The sequence below is a fragment of the Salvelinus namaycush genome, chromosome 1, assembly GCF_016432855.1.
Source record: "Salvelinus namaycush isolate Seneca chromosome 1, SaNama_1.0, whole genome shotgun sequence".
Classification (NCBI taxonomy): domain Eukaryota; kingdom Metazoa; phylum Chordata; class Actinopteri; order Salmoniformes; family Salmonidae; genus Salvelinus; species Salvelinus namaycush.
Window position 1 is genome coordinate 5,664,343 of NC_052307.1, and position 12,661 is coordinate 5,677,003.

Sequence of the window (12,661 nt, forward strand, 5' to 3'; positions counted from 1 at the left end):
TCCAAAAGATGTTGCATAATGCTTACTTTATTCAAATGTTATTTTATTTTCACTGCATCAGGATAGCATAAACATATGTGTTGGCTTAACAGCCACAAATATGTATGGTTGTCTACAGAATCTATGGTCTTATGAGACAGATGCTGATATACAGCAGTCCTTTGACTTTTTTCCACATGTTGTTGTGTTGCAGCCTGAATTTAAAATGGATTAAATTGAGATTGTATGTCACTGATCTACACACAATACCCCATAATGTCAAAGTGGAATGTTTGAAATAATACAAAATTAAAAGCTGCATGTCTTTGGTCAATAATTAGTCCACCCCTTTGTTATGGCGAGCCTTAATAAGTTCAGGAGTAAAAATGCAACAAATCACATAATAAGTTGCATGGACTCACTCTGTGTGCAATAATAGTGGTTAACATCTCTGTACCCCACACATACAAGTATGCAAGTATGTGTAAGGTCCCTCAATTGAGTAGTGAATTTTTAACACAGATTCAATCACAAAGACCAGTGGGGTTTTCCAATGCCTCGCAAAGAAGACCCATTGTTAGATGTGTAAAAATAAAAAAAATTAAAGCAGATGCTTAATATCCCTTTGAGCATGGTGAAGTTATTAATTACATTTGGATGGTCAATCAATACACCCAGTCACTACAAAGATACAGGTGTCCTTCCTAACTCAGTTGCCGGAGAGGAAGGAAACCGCTCAGGGGTTTCACCATGAGGCCAATTATGATTTTAAAACAGTTACAGAGTTTAATAGCTGTGATAGGAGATAACTGAGGATGGATCTACAACATTGTAGATACTCCACAATACTAACCTAAATGACAGAGTGAAAAGAAGGAAGCCTGTACATAATAAAATATTCCAAAACATGCATCCTGTTAGCAACAAGGTACTTTTTGTGATACTGCAAAAAATGTGGCAAAGAAATACACTTCATGAATACAAAGCATTATGTTTGGTGCAAATCCAATACAACACATTACTGAGTACCACTCTTCATATTTTCAAGCATGGTGGTGGCTGCATCATGTTATGGCTATGCTTGTCATAGGCAAGGACTATGGAGTTTAGGATGAAATTAAACAAAATATAGCTAAGCACAGGCAAAATCCTAGAGGAAAACCTGGTTCAGTCTTCTTTCCACCAGACACTAGGAGACAAATAGACCTTTCAGCAGGACAATAACCTAAAACACAAGGCCAAATATACACTGGATTTGCTTACCAAGAAGACATTGAATGTTCCTGAGTGGCCGAGAAACAGTTTTGACTTAAATCGGCTTGAAAATCTATGGCAAGACTTGAAAATGACTTTCTTGCAATGATCAACAACAAACTTGACAGAGGTTGAAGAATTAAAAAAATTTGAATGGGCAAATATTGTACAAGCCAGGTGTGCAAAGCTCTTAGAGACTTACCCAGAAAAACCCACAGTTGTAACCGCTGCCAAAGGTGATTCTAATATGTATTGACTCAGGGGGGTTGAATATCTTATCTAATCAAGATATATTAGGGCTTTTTTGTTCATTACATTTTTATAATTGTTAAAATGTTTCTTCCAATTTGACATTGAGTATTTTATGTAGGTCGTTGACCAGAAATGACAATTAAATCCATTTTAATCCCACTTTCTAACACAACAAAATGAGGGAAAAGTCAAGGGGTGTGAAGGCAGTGTAGTTGTCTGTCTATTAACCTACTGAATAGACCTTTTAAGAAGATGTGCTTACAGGTCAGTTTGGTTGGCGTAAGCTGGCGAGTTGGATAAATGACCAGTGAGTTAGAATTTCAGTCGTCACTGTGCCTTTTCTGCCAACTCAAGAGGTACAAATTGAATACGGTAATCACCCCATCCTAAATGAAAACTTTCTGGGTCGGAATGAGCTGATGATCCACACCCCTCTATAAAAACGGGATATAGTGTGATTATGAGGTACGATGAAACTACAATTGACCTTACTCTTCTCGTACTTTACAAGTAGATTCATATAATAATAATAATAATATATGCCAGCGCTTTTATCCACAGCAACGTACAGTCAGGCGTGCATCCATATTTGTATAGGTAGCCTCCAACGGGAATGAAAACCACCTCTACCAGCTGAGCCACAGGAGCGCAAATATTTTGTTATCTACTTTGATTTAGCTGGTTGATCTGAGACGCTGTAAACGGAGCACAGCAAACTATTTGCTACGATCACGTCCCACAAAGTCGTCATGTAAATTAACGGGGATAAAAGGGAATGATGGCTCACACACCAGTGTGTCAGGCTTCTACTTTTGACCAGGGCCCATAGTGCCCTACTTTTGACCAGAGCCCGTAACGCACTACTTTTGACCAGGGCCCATAGTCCAATACTTTTGACCAGGGCCCATAGTGCCCTACTTTTGACCAGGGCCCATAGTGCCCTACTTTTGAACAGAGCCCATAGTACACTACTTTTGACCAGGGCCCATAGTGCCCTACTTTTGAACAGAGCCCATAGTACACTACTTTTGACCAGGGCCCGTAACACACTACTTTTGACCAGGGCCCGTAACGCACTACTTTTGACCAGAGCCCGTAACGAACTACTTTTGACCAGAGCCCGTAACAAACTACTTTTGACCAGGGCCCGTAACGCACTGCTTTTGACCAGGGCCCGTAACGCACTACTTTTGACCAGAGCCCGTAACGAACTACTTTTGACCAGGGCCCGTAACGAACTACTTTTGACCAGGGCCCGTAACGCACTACTTTTGACCAGGGCCCGTAACGCACTACTTTTGACCAGGGCCCATAGCGCCCTACTTTTGACCAGGGCCCGTAACGCACTACTTTTGACCAGGGCCCATAGTACAATACTTTTGACCAGGGCCCGTAACACACTACTTTTGACCAGGGCCCGTAACGCACTACTTTTGACCAGAGCCCGTAACGAACTACTTTTGACCAGAGCCCGTAACGAACTACTTTTGACCAGGGCCCGTAACGCACTACTTTTGACCAGGGCCCATAGTGCCCTACTTTTGACCAGGGCCCGTAACGCACTACTTTTGACCAGGGCCCATAGCGCCCTACTTTTGACCAGGGCCCGTAACGCACTACTTTTGACCAGGGCCCATAGTACAATACTTTTGACCAGGGCCCGTAACACACTACTTTTGACCAGGGCCCATAGTATAATACTTTTGACCAGGGCCCGTAACGCACTACTTTTGACCAGGGCCCATAGTACAATACTTTTGACCAGGGCCCGTAACGCACTACTTTTGACCAGGGCCCATAGTACAATACTTTTGACCAGGGCCCGTAACGCACTACTTTTGACCAGGGCCCATAGTACAATACTTTTGACCAGGGCCCGTAACGCACTACTTTTGACCAGGGCCCATAGTACAATACCTTTGACCAGGGCCCGTAACGCACTACTTTTGACCAGGGCCCATAGTACAATACTTTTGACCAGGGCCCGTAGTGCACTTCAGGGAATAGGGTGTCATTTGAGACACATGCTCTGACTGGCTTCAGAGGCTGGAAAATGAACAAAGCAGCCTCAAATTGATGCGAGAGGCATTTTCAATACCCAACACAGATATGATTCACGGCCATGCACCTCCAATCCTTGTGTTCTGATCTCTGACCCATCACAGCTGTTTTTTCCAACCCTGTGTGCAGCGTTTCATTACCTCTCCCTGGAGGGCGCTGATGGATGTCAGGGCTACCTGACCTCTCCTCCTTCAAATGAATTTAGCCACAAGTAAATGAATGAATGAGGGAAACAAGACACCCCTCACAAACTGTTCTGATACAGTATATGCTAGGATGAGCTGTGGCTGGAGGAGATATAGAGACAGACATAGAGAGAGACAGAGTGAGATAGAAAGATATAGAATATCAGAGAGAGAAATGCTGGAGAGAGAGAGAGAGAATCAGAGAGAGACAGATGTTGAGAGAGAGATGTTGGAGAGAGAGACAGAGAGAGAGAGAGAGAATCAGAGAGAGAGAAAATGAGAGAGGTGTGGAGAAAGCAGAAGTTGTACAAGAGGGAAAGTGTCCTTCCTGAAGACATAATGTGAACTCCTGACCCTCCTGGATGAGGCACAGCCTGCTGGATTCAGCCTGTCTTTGGCACTGAGAATAGTACTGTACTGTGGGGGAGCAATGCTGGGGTTAAGGAAGTAAGGAATGAATACAGATGAGGGTGCGGGAGGGGGGCAGAGACATGAGAGAGAGAGGTCAGGGTATCTATGGCAGTGTTACGACTGGTATGCGGTGACTATGGCCACATATTGGTACAACTGGTGTGTGTATGCAGACACCACCTGTGCCTGAGCACCTGGCCTTTTGCCCTTCCACGTGCCAAGTGCCCTTTTGGGTGGTTGTAAATGTACAGTACCAGTCAAAAGTTTGGACACACCTAACTCATTCAAGGGTTTTTCTTTATTTTTACTATTTTCTACATTGTAGTGAAGACTTCAAAACTATGAAATAACACACATGGAATCATGTAGTAACCCAAAAAGTGTTAAACAAATCAAAATATATTTTATATTTGCGATTCTTCAAAGTAGCCACCCTTTGCCTGACAGCTTTGTACACTCTTGGCATCCTCTCAATCAGCTTCATGAGTTGGTCACCTGGAATGCATTTCAATTAACAGGTGTGCCTAGTTAAAAGTTAATTTGTGGAATTTCTTCCCTTAATGCGTTTGAGCCAATCAGTTACCGGTATGTTGCGACAAGGTAGGGGTGGTATTCAGAAGATAGCCCTATTTGGTAAAATAACATATTGTGGCAAGAACAGCTCAAATTAGCAAAGAGAAACGACAGTCCATCATTACATTAAGACATGAAGGTCAGTCAATGCAGAACATTTCAAGAACTTTGAGAGTTCAGTCGCAAAAACCATCAAGCGCTATGATGAAACTGTCTCTCATGAGGACCGAAACAGGAAAGGAAGACACCGAGTTACCTCTGCTGCAGAGGATAAGGTCATTAGAGTTAACTGCACCTCAGATTGCAGCCCAAATAAATGCTTCACAGAGTTCAAGTAACAGACACATCTCAACATCAACTGTTCAGAGGAGACTGCGTGAATCAGACCTTCTGCAAAGAAACCACTAGTAAAGGACACCAATAATAAGAAGAGACTTGCTTGGGCCAAGAAGCACAAGCAATGGACATTAGACCGGTGGAAATCTGTCCTTTGGTCTGGTGATTCCAAATTTTAGATTTTTGGTTCCAACCGCCATGTCTTTGTGAGGCGCAGAGTAGGTGAACAGATGATCTCCACATGTGTGGTTCCCACTGTTAAGCATGGAGGAGGAGGTGTGATGGTGCTTTGCTGGTGACACTGTCTGTGATTTTTTTAGAATTCAAGGCACACTTAACCAGCATGGCTACCACAGAATTCTGCAGCGATACGCCAACCCATCTGGTTTGCGCTTAGTGGGACTATCATTTGATTTTCAACAGGACAATGACCAAAAACACACCTCCAGGCTGTGTAAGGGCTATTTGACCAAGGAGAGTGATGGAGTGCTGCATTAGATGACCTGGCCTCCACAACCATCTGACCTAAACCCAACTGAGATGGTTTGGGATGAGTTGGACCGCAGAGTGAAAGGAAAGCAGCCAACAAGTGCTCAGCATATGTGGGAACTCCTTCAAGACTGTTGGAAAATCATTCCAGGAGAAGCTGGTTGAGAGAATGCCAAGAGTGTGCAAAGCTGTCATCAAGGCAAAGCGTGGCTACTTTGAAGAATCTAAAATGTGATTTTGTTTCAGACTTTTTTGGTTACTACATGATTCTATGTGTTATTTCATAGTTTTGATGTCTTCACTAGTATTCTACAATGCAGAAAATAGTAAAAATAAAGAAAAACCTTTGATTGAGTAAGTGTGTCCAAACCTTTGACTGGTTCTCTATATATATTTTTTATACAGTTTTTGTCATTGTTGTTCTGAACCCACTGCCCCCAAGTCGTTGTGACATCGTCAAGTTTGCCACCCCCACACGCCCTGTACAGAGATTGCGAGCGCCCGGGAACCATGCAAGTCTTGAGATTCGGTCACCGATTGAGTGTGTGTAGCTAGCTACCATGTACTGCCACATTAGCATAACATTTGATTAACACTTGATAACACTTGATCGTCATCAATATTCGGTCTGGTTGGTTAATACACACAGCAGAGAGGAGCAGCTGCATCAACAACCCCCGTTCCGACCCAACTCCAACCCTTCCTCAGTCAGCAGCAGCAACACAGGTAGTCTAGAGTCTAGCTAACCAACATATATAAAAATATTCAGATAAGCCACTAGCCAGCCAGCGAGCCATATATCTTCAGTTAGAAGATGCTGAATATTATGAAGTTATTTTGTAAGAGCATTGAAGATAAATCACAATCAGTTGATAGCACACCCTCTTTTCCCATGTCAATCATTTGTTCAGGAGGCACTGTGGTAACTAGCTTTCCTTACAGTTTGTGATGAGTGAGAAATAAGGAGGCCTATGCTAAAAAAAACAGAGGCAGTTGGTATGTTATGAAGTTTTAAATATAAATTATGAAAGTCTGGGTTTTTTGGGGGTGGGGGTCTATGCGTGGGTGTGTGTGTGTGTGTGTGTGTGTGTGTGTGTGTGTGTGTGTGTGTGTGTGTGTGTGTGTGTGTGTGTGTGTGTGTGTGTGTGTGTGTGTGTGTGTGTGTGCGAGAGAGAGAGTTTGTGTGTGTAGCATGGTGTCATACTAGGCCTCAGTAGGATGGGATTAGTGGGATGATCATTCATTGAGCCACGACTCAAACGGCTGTTAGAGCGTAACCATTCTCTTTCAACGGGCCGTGCGAGGGTGGAAACCAATTTAGTGTGTGTGTGTATGTGTGAGAGCGAGAGCGAGAGAGGACGTGTAGTGGAGGGAGAGTAGCATATAATACTGTATATCAGGGATCATCAACCAGATTCAGCCACAGGACGATTTTTTTTCTTGAGCGGATGGTCAGGGGGCTGGAACATAATTACAAACCATTTGTGAAAATTTACCGCAAGAAGCCCAAACGCATATAATATTTCCTAATATTTTAAATATAATTTCAAACATTACATTGGTATGGATCACATACTGTACTGTATATCTCTCTATTATGCATGGGAATACTTTGGAACAGATTTTCAAAATCGAAATCACTTGGAGCTGATTTGCTCGTATTTTTACAGTCTTTTATGTCCAACAATAAAATAATTGTTTTAATTATTATAATTAAAAAAACATTTGCTCAGAAAACTTAGGGGGCCAAATAGAATTACCCACGGCCCAAATTCGGCCAGTGGACCGCCAGTTGGGGAACCCTGCTTTATGGTGTAAGAAGATTAGTAAACCAGTGGCAGATTTAGAGAGGAGAAAAGAAGACAGGAAAAAAGTGATTTAGTAAAGGCTGGATAATACTTTGGCTGATTAGAGCAGTTGCTGAGACGTGAAACCCAGAGTGGAGTGGTGATTCATGGGATTTAAGTCGAGGAATGGAGTGCGGTATCAAGTAACAATAAGGCACAAGGCTCCATTCTCCTGACACTTAGAGGCCAAGCGCACTAAAGTCTTTACCCATGAGGCCGTAGGGTTGGAGACAGGGGTATAGAGGGTGCAGGTGGTGTAGATCCATCCCTTCAGTAGCTGCTCAGTCATCGTCTCCGGGGTAGAGGTGCTAGCCACCACACTAAGCCATGCTAACCCTGCCGCCCCTCTGTTGCCGGGCCCTGAACCCTTCCTGCTATACCGAGTCTTCATGCGGAGATACATTCAGTCCCACGAGCCACCCTTCACCTTTCTCCAAACGGCTATATAAAGGTTGAGGAGTCAAGCCTCCGTCCGGCTGTACTGTCGATACGAGGTGATGGGATCAAGGTGATGTAGGGTTGATGAGAGTATGGAGGAAAAAAGGAAGTTGTCTATGTTGCTAATAAACGCACGCACGCACGCACGCACGCACGCACGCACGCACGCACGCACGCACGCACGCACGCACGCACGCACGCACGCACGCACACACACACACACACACACACACACACACACACACACACACACACACACACACACACACACACACACACACACACACACACACACACACACACACACACACACATTCACTTAACCGGATGAGTATTGTTTGCACGTACACACACATACACACTATGCCTGCAGGGCCATTCAAAAGTCCTCTCACCTTTCTTTACACTGACCGTGAGCGTGTGGCCGGTGCGTCAGCGCAGGGCGACTAATATTACGTCACCATTCAGGTGTGTCTCCTAGTCCTAGGTAATAATCATTTGTCATTAGTGCTTAAAGCATCCGCTCCAGTGTGGGTGGTGGAGGAAGTGGACTGGGGAAGGAGGAGAAGAAGAGGATGGAGGAGAGGAGGAGGAGGACAGGAGAAGGAGGAGAGGAAGAGGAGAGGAGGAGGAGGTGGATGGGGGAAGGAGGTGAGGAAGAGGAGGGAGGAGAGGAGGTGGATGGGGGAAGGAGGTGAGGAAGAGGAGGGAGGAGAGGAGGAGGAGGTGGATGGGGGAAGGAGGAGAGGAAGAGGAGAGGAGGTGGATGGGGGAAGGAGGTGAGGAAGAGGAGGGAGGAGAGGAGGAGGAGGACAGGAGAAGGAGGAGAGGAGGAGGAGAGGAGGAGGAGGAGGAGGATGGGGGAAGGAGGTGAGGATGAAGGGGTACTGCTTCTCCTTTGCAGTTGAATTAATTAGACATCATTGATTTCTGCCATTCTGCACCTCTGAGAGGAGACTGGAGTATTTATTTTATGTCAGAAGGCATAAAATGGGCAGACGAGACCTCAGAGCCATTTATCACATGGGCTTGTTGTTTAACCTTTGGAGAGAAAGTCATATTTCAAAGTTGGAAACTAAAAATCAGCAGCACACATACACACAAAATAGAAAGGGATGGCTAGGTGTAATCACTGGACCTTAAAAAGCAATGCGTCACTTCTGACAGGTTCATTCAGGTATGGGCCGATTCGTCCGATGTGACAAGCCCTTCTTCAGGAAGTTTGTCCAAGTTGTCCTCCAAGATGGAATAAAGGCATTTATTTGTCTTTCTTTCTTTCTTTCTGCGTGTCCGAATACCCGTACTAGCATTCTAAATAGTTGGCTGATTGGGTATGCAAAAATATAGTAGGCCTAAATATCAGGATGTCATACAGATTTTGGCTTTTCATTTAGTAGAATTCGCTGCACGCTATTGAGGAAGATTAATCGTCTTTCCAGACGCAGGTGTGTTTGACAACAGCTGATAATCAAGATAATGTGACTCACTGTACCGTAATCAAGATCATGTGATTGTGCATTAGGGGCGGCAGGTAGCCTAGTGGTTAGAGCGTTGGGCCAGTAACCGAAAAGTTGCTAGATAGAATCCCTGAGCTGACAAGGTAAAAATCTGTCATTTTGCCCCTGAACAAGGCAGTTAACCCACTGTTCCCCGGTAGGCCGTCATTGTAAAATAAGAATTTGTTCTTAACTGACTTGCCTAGTTACATAAAGGTAAAAAAAAATGCAAAAATTAAATTATGCATTCTCAGTAGGGATTGGCCTAGTACTGTATGTTGTTTTACATTTGTTCCTTACTGCGTTCGTTTACACTGTAGCGTAGTTCTAAATAGGACGTGGTTTGATTAGTACACAGTATATTGTAAGTAGTAGGCAAGACAGACTACCGACACGACCACAGATATCTGTACGCTTTGAATTGCAAAACGGGATGTCCTTAAAAGGTAGTAATGACATGGTTTTCAGAATGTTTAGCATTATGAAATACCATGGAAACCCGTATTTATTTCACCATACTTACTAAAATTACATAAAGTCTCCTAATCATACTACATACTATTTAGAACGTACCGTTTAGTATAAATCAAATCAAATGTTATTGGTCACATACACATATTTAGCAAATGTTATTTCAGGATCTAACTGTATGCAGTGAGCAACACATATGAGCATACTAGGCTCATCCATACAAACAGAACCAACGTAGAGTGGATGCCAGGGGACGTTTGAGTGGCTTTTAGTGAACTTCTAATGGCAATTACAGTGACCTAATCATCACTGTTGTAATGACAAGAGAAAGGCAGTGAAGGACAGAAAAGAGGAAGTTGTGGAGGACGTATCGGGATGCCTTGTGTGAGAGGAGACTGAGGTATCATCTGAGTTCAACCACTGGTTAAGCAGTTGTTTTATCAACCAAATCTTTTGGAACAGGGGGGAGTGAGCAAATAAGGCGAGATAGAAAGAGAGAAGGAGAGAAAGAAAATCCCCTTGTTCCAGACAGTGATAACCCAAGACAGCACTGAAACCTCTCCTAAAACCACACAAACACGCACACACATTCATACTGACACACACACACACACCAACACACACACAGAGCGTTATCTCCAGCCCACAACAGTTACCACAGTGACAGCCGCCTGGGCGACCAGAACAGTAGGGCACTTGTGCAGTGGGGTTGAGTGGCATGCCTTATCTGTGAGGAAGCCACAATACGATTGGGTTCTAAAGCGATAGAGCAGCAGCCTCTAGACTGAAGAAAGACACAGTCTCCTGACTGGACTGGAGGACAGAGCCTACTGACTGGACTGGAGAAGGACACAGCCTCCTGACTGGACTAGAGAAGGACACAGCCTCCTGACTGGACTAGAGAAGGACACAGCCTCCTGACTGGACTGGAGGACACAGCCTACTGACTGGACTAGAGAAGGACACAGCCTCCTGACTGGACTGGAGGACACAGCCTACTGACTGGACTAGAGAAGGACACAGCCTCCTGACTGGACTAGAGAAGGACACAGCCTCCTGACTGGACTAGAGAAGGACACAGCCTCCTGACTGGACTGGAGGACACAGCCTACTGACTGGACTAGAGAAGGACACAGCCTCCTGACTGGACTGGAGGACACAGCCTACTGACTGGACTAGAGAAGGACACAGCCTCCTGACTGGACTAGAGAAGGACACAGCCTCCTGACTGGACTGGAGAAGGACAGAGCCTACTGACTGGACTGGAGGACACAGCCTATTGACTGGACTGGAGAAGGACACAGCCTCCTGACTGGACTAGAGAAGGACACAGCCTCCTGACTGGACTAGAGAAGGACACAGCCTATTGACTGGACTGGAGAAGGACACAGCCTCCTGACTGGACTAGAGAAGGACACAGCCTATTGACTGGACTGGAGAAGGACACAGCCTATTGACTGGACTGGAGAAGGACACAGCCTACTGACTGGACTGGAGAAGGACACAGCCTCCTGACTGGACTAGAGAAGGACACAGCCTCCTGACTGGACTAGAGAAGGACACAGCCTCCTGACTGGACTAGAGAAGGACACAGCCTCCTGACTGGACTAGAGAAGGACACAGCCTCCTGACTGGACTAGAGAAGGACAGAGCCTATTGACTGGACTGGAGAAGGACAGAGCCTCCTGACTGGACTAGAGAAGGACAGAGCCTCCTGACTGGACTGGAGAAGGACAGAGCCTACTGACTGGACTGGAGGACACAGCCTATTGACTGGACTGGAGAAGGACAGAGCCTCCTGACTGGACTAGAGAAGGACACAGCCTCCTGACTGGACTGGAGAAGGACAGAGCCTACTGACTGGACTGGAGGACACAGCCTCCTGACTGGACTGGAGAAGGACAGAGCCTCCTGACTGGACTAGAGAAGGACAGAGCCTACTGACTGGACTGGAGAAGGACAGAGCCTACTGACTGGACTGGAGAAGGACAGAGCCTACTGACTGGACTGGAGAAGGACAGAGCCTACTGACTGGACTGGAGAAGGACAGAGCCTACTGACTGGACTAGAGAAGGACAGAGCCTACTGACTGGACTGGAGAAGGACACAGCCTGCTGACTGGACTAGAGAAGGACAGAGTCTACTGACTGGACTGGAGGACACAGCCTACTGACTGGACTAGAGAAGGACAGAGCCTACTGACTGGACTGGAGAAGGACAGAGCCTACTGACTGGACTGGAGAAGGACAGAGCCTACTGACTGGACTGGAGAAGGACAGAGCCTACTGACTGGACTAGAGAAGGACAGAGCCTACTGACTGGACTGGAGAAGGACAGAGCCTACTGACTGGACTGGAGAAGGACAGAGCCTACTGACTGGACTAGAGAAGGACAGAGCCTACTGACTGGACTGGAGAAGGACACAGCCTGCTGACTGGACTAGAGAAGGACAGAGCCTACTGACTGGACTGGAGGACACAGCCTACTGACTGGACTAGAGAAGGACAGAGCCTACTGACTGGACTGGAGAAGGACAGAGCCTACTGACTGGACTAGAGAAGGACACATCATACTGACTGGACTGGAGAAGGACAGAGCCTACTGACTGGACTGGAGAAGGACAGAGCCTACTGACTGGACTGGAGAAGGACAGAGCCTACTGACTGGACTGGAGAAGGACACAGCCTACTGACTGGACTGGAGAAGGACAGAGCCTACTGACTGGACTGGAGAAGGACAGAGCCTACTGACTGGACTAGAGAAGGACAGACCCTATTGACTGGACTGGAGGACACAGCCTATTGACTGGACTAGAGAAGGACACAGCCTACTGACTGGACTGGAGAAGGACACAGCCTACTGACTGGAC

At 45.7% G+C, this 12,661-nt stretch overlaps 1 protein-coding gene across 1 annotated transcript in view; it reads right to left on the reverse strand.

The window, feature by feature from the left end:
• si:dkey-215k6.1 (transmembrane protein 132C) overlaps nt 1-12,661 on the reverse strand; it is a 287,339-nt gene that overhangs the window by 120,052 nt on the left and 154,626 nt on the right. The window lies entirely within an intron of this gene.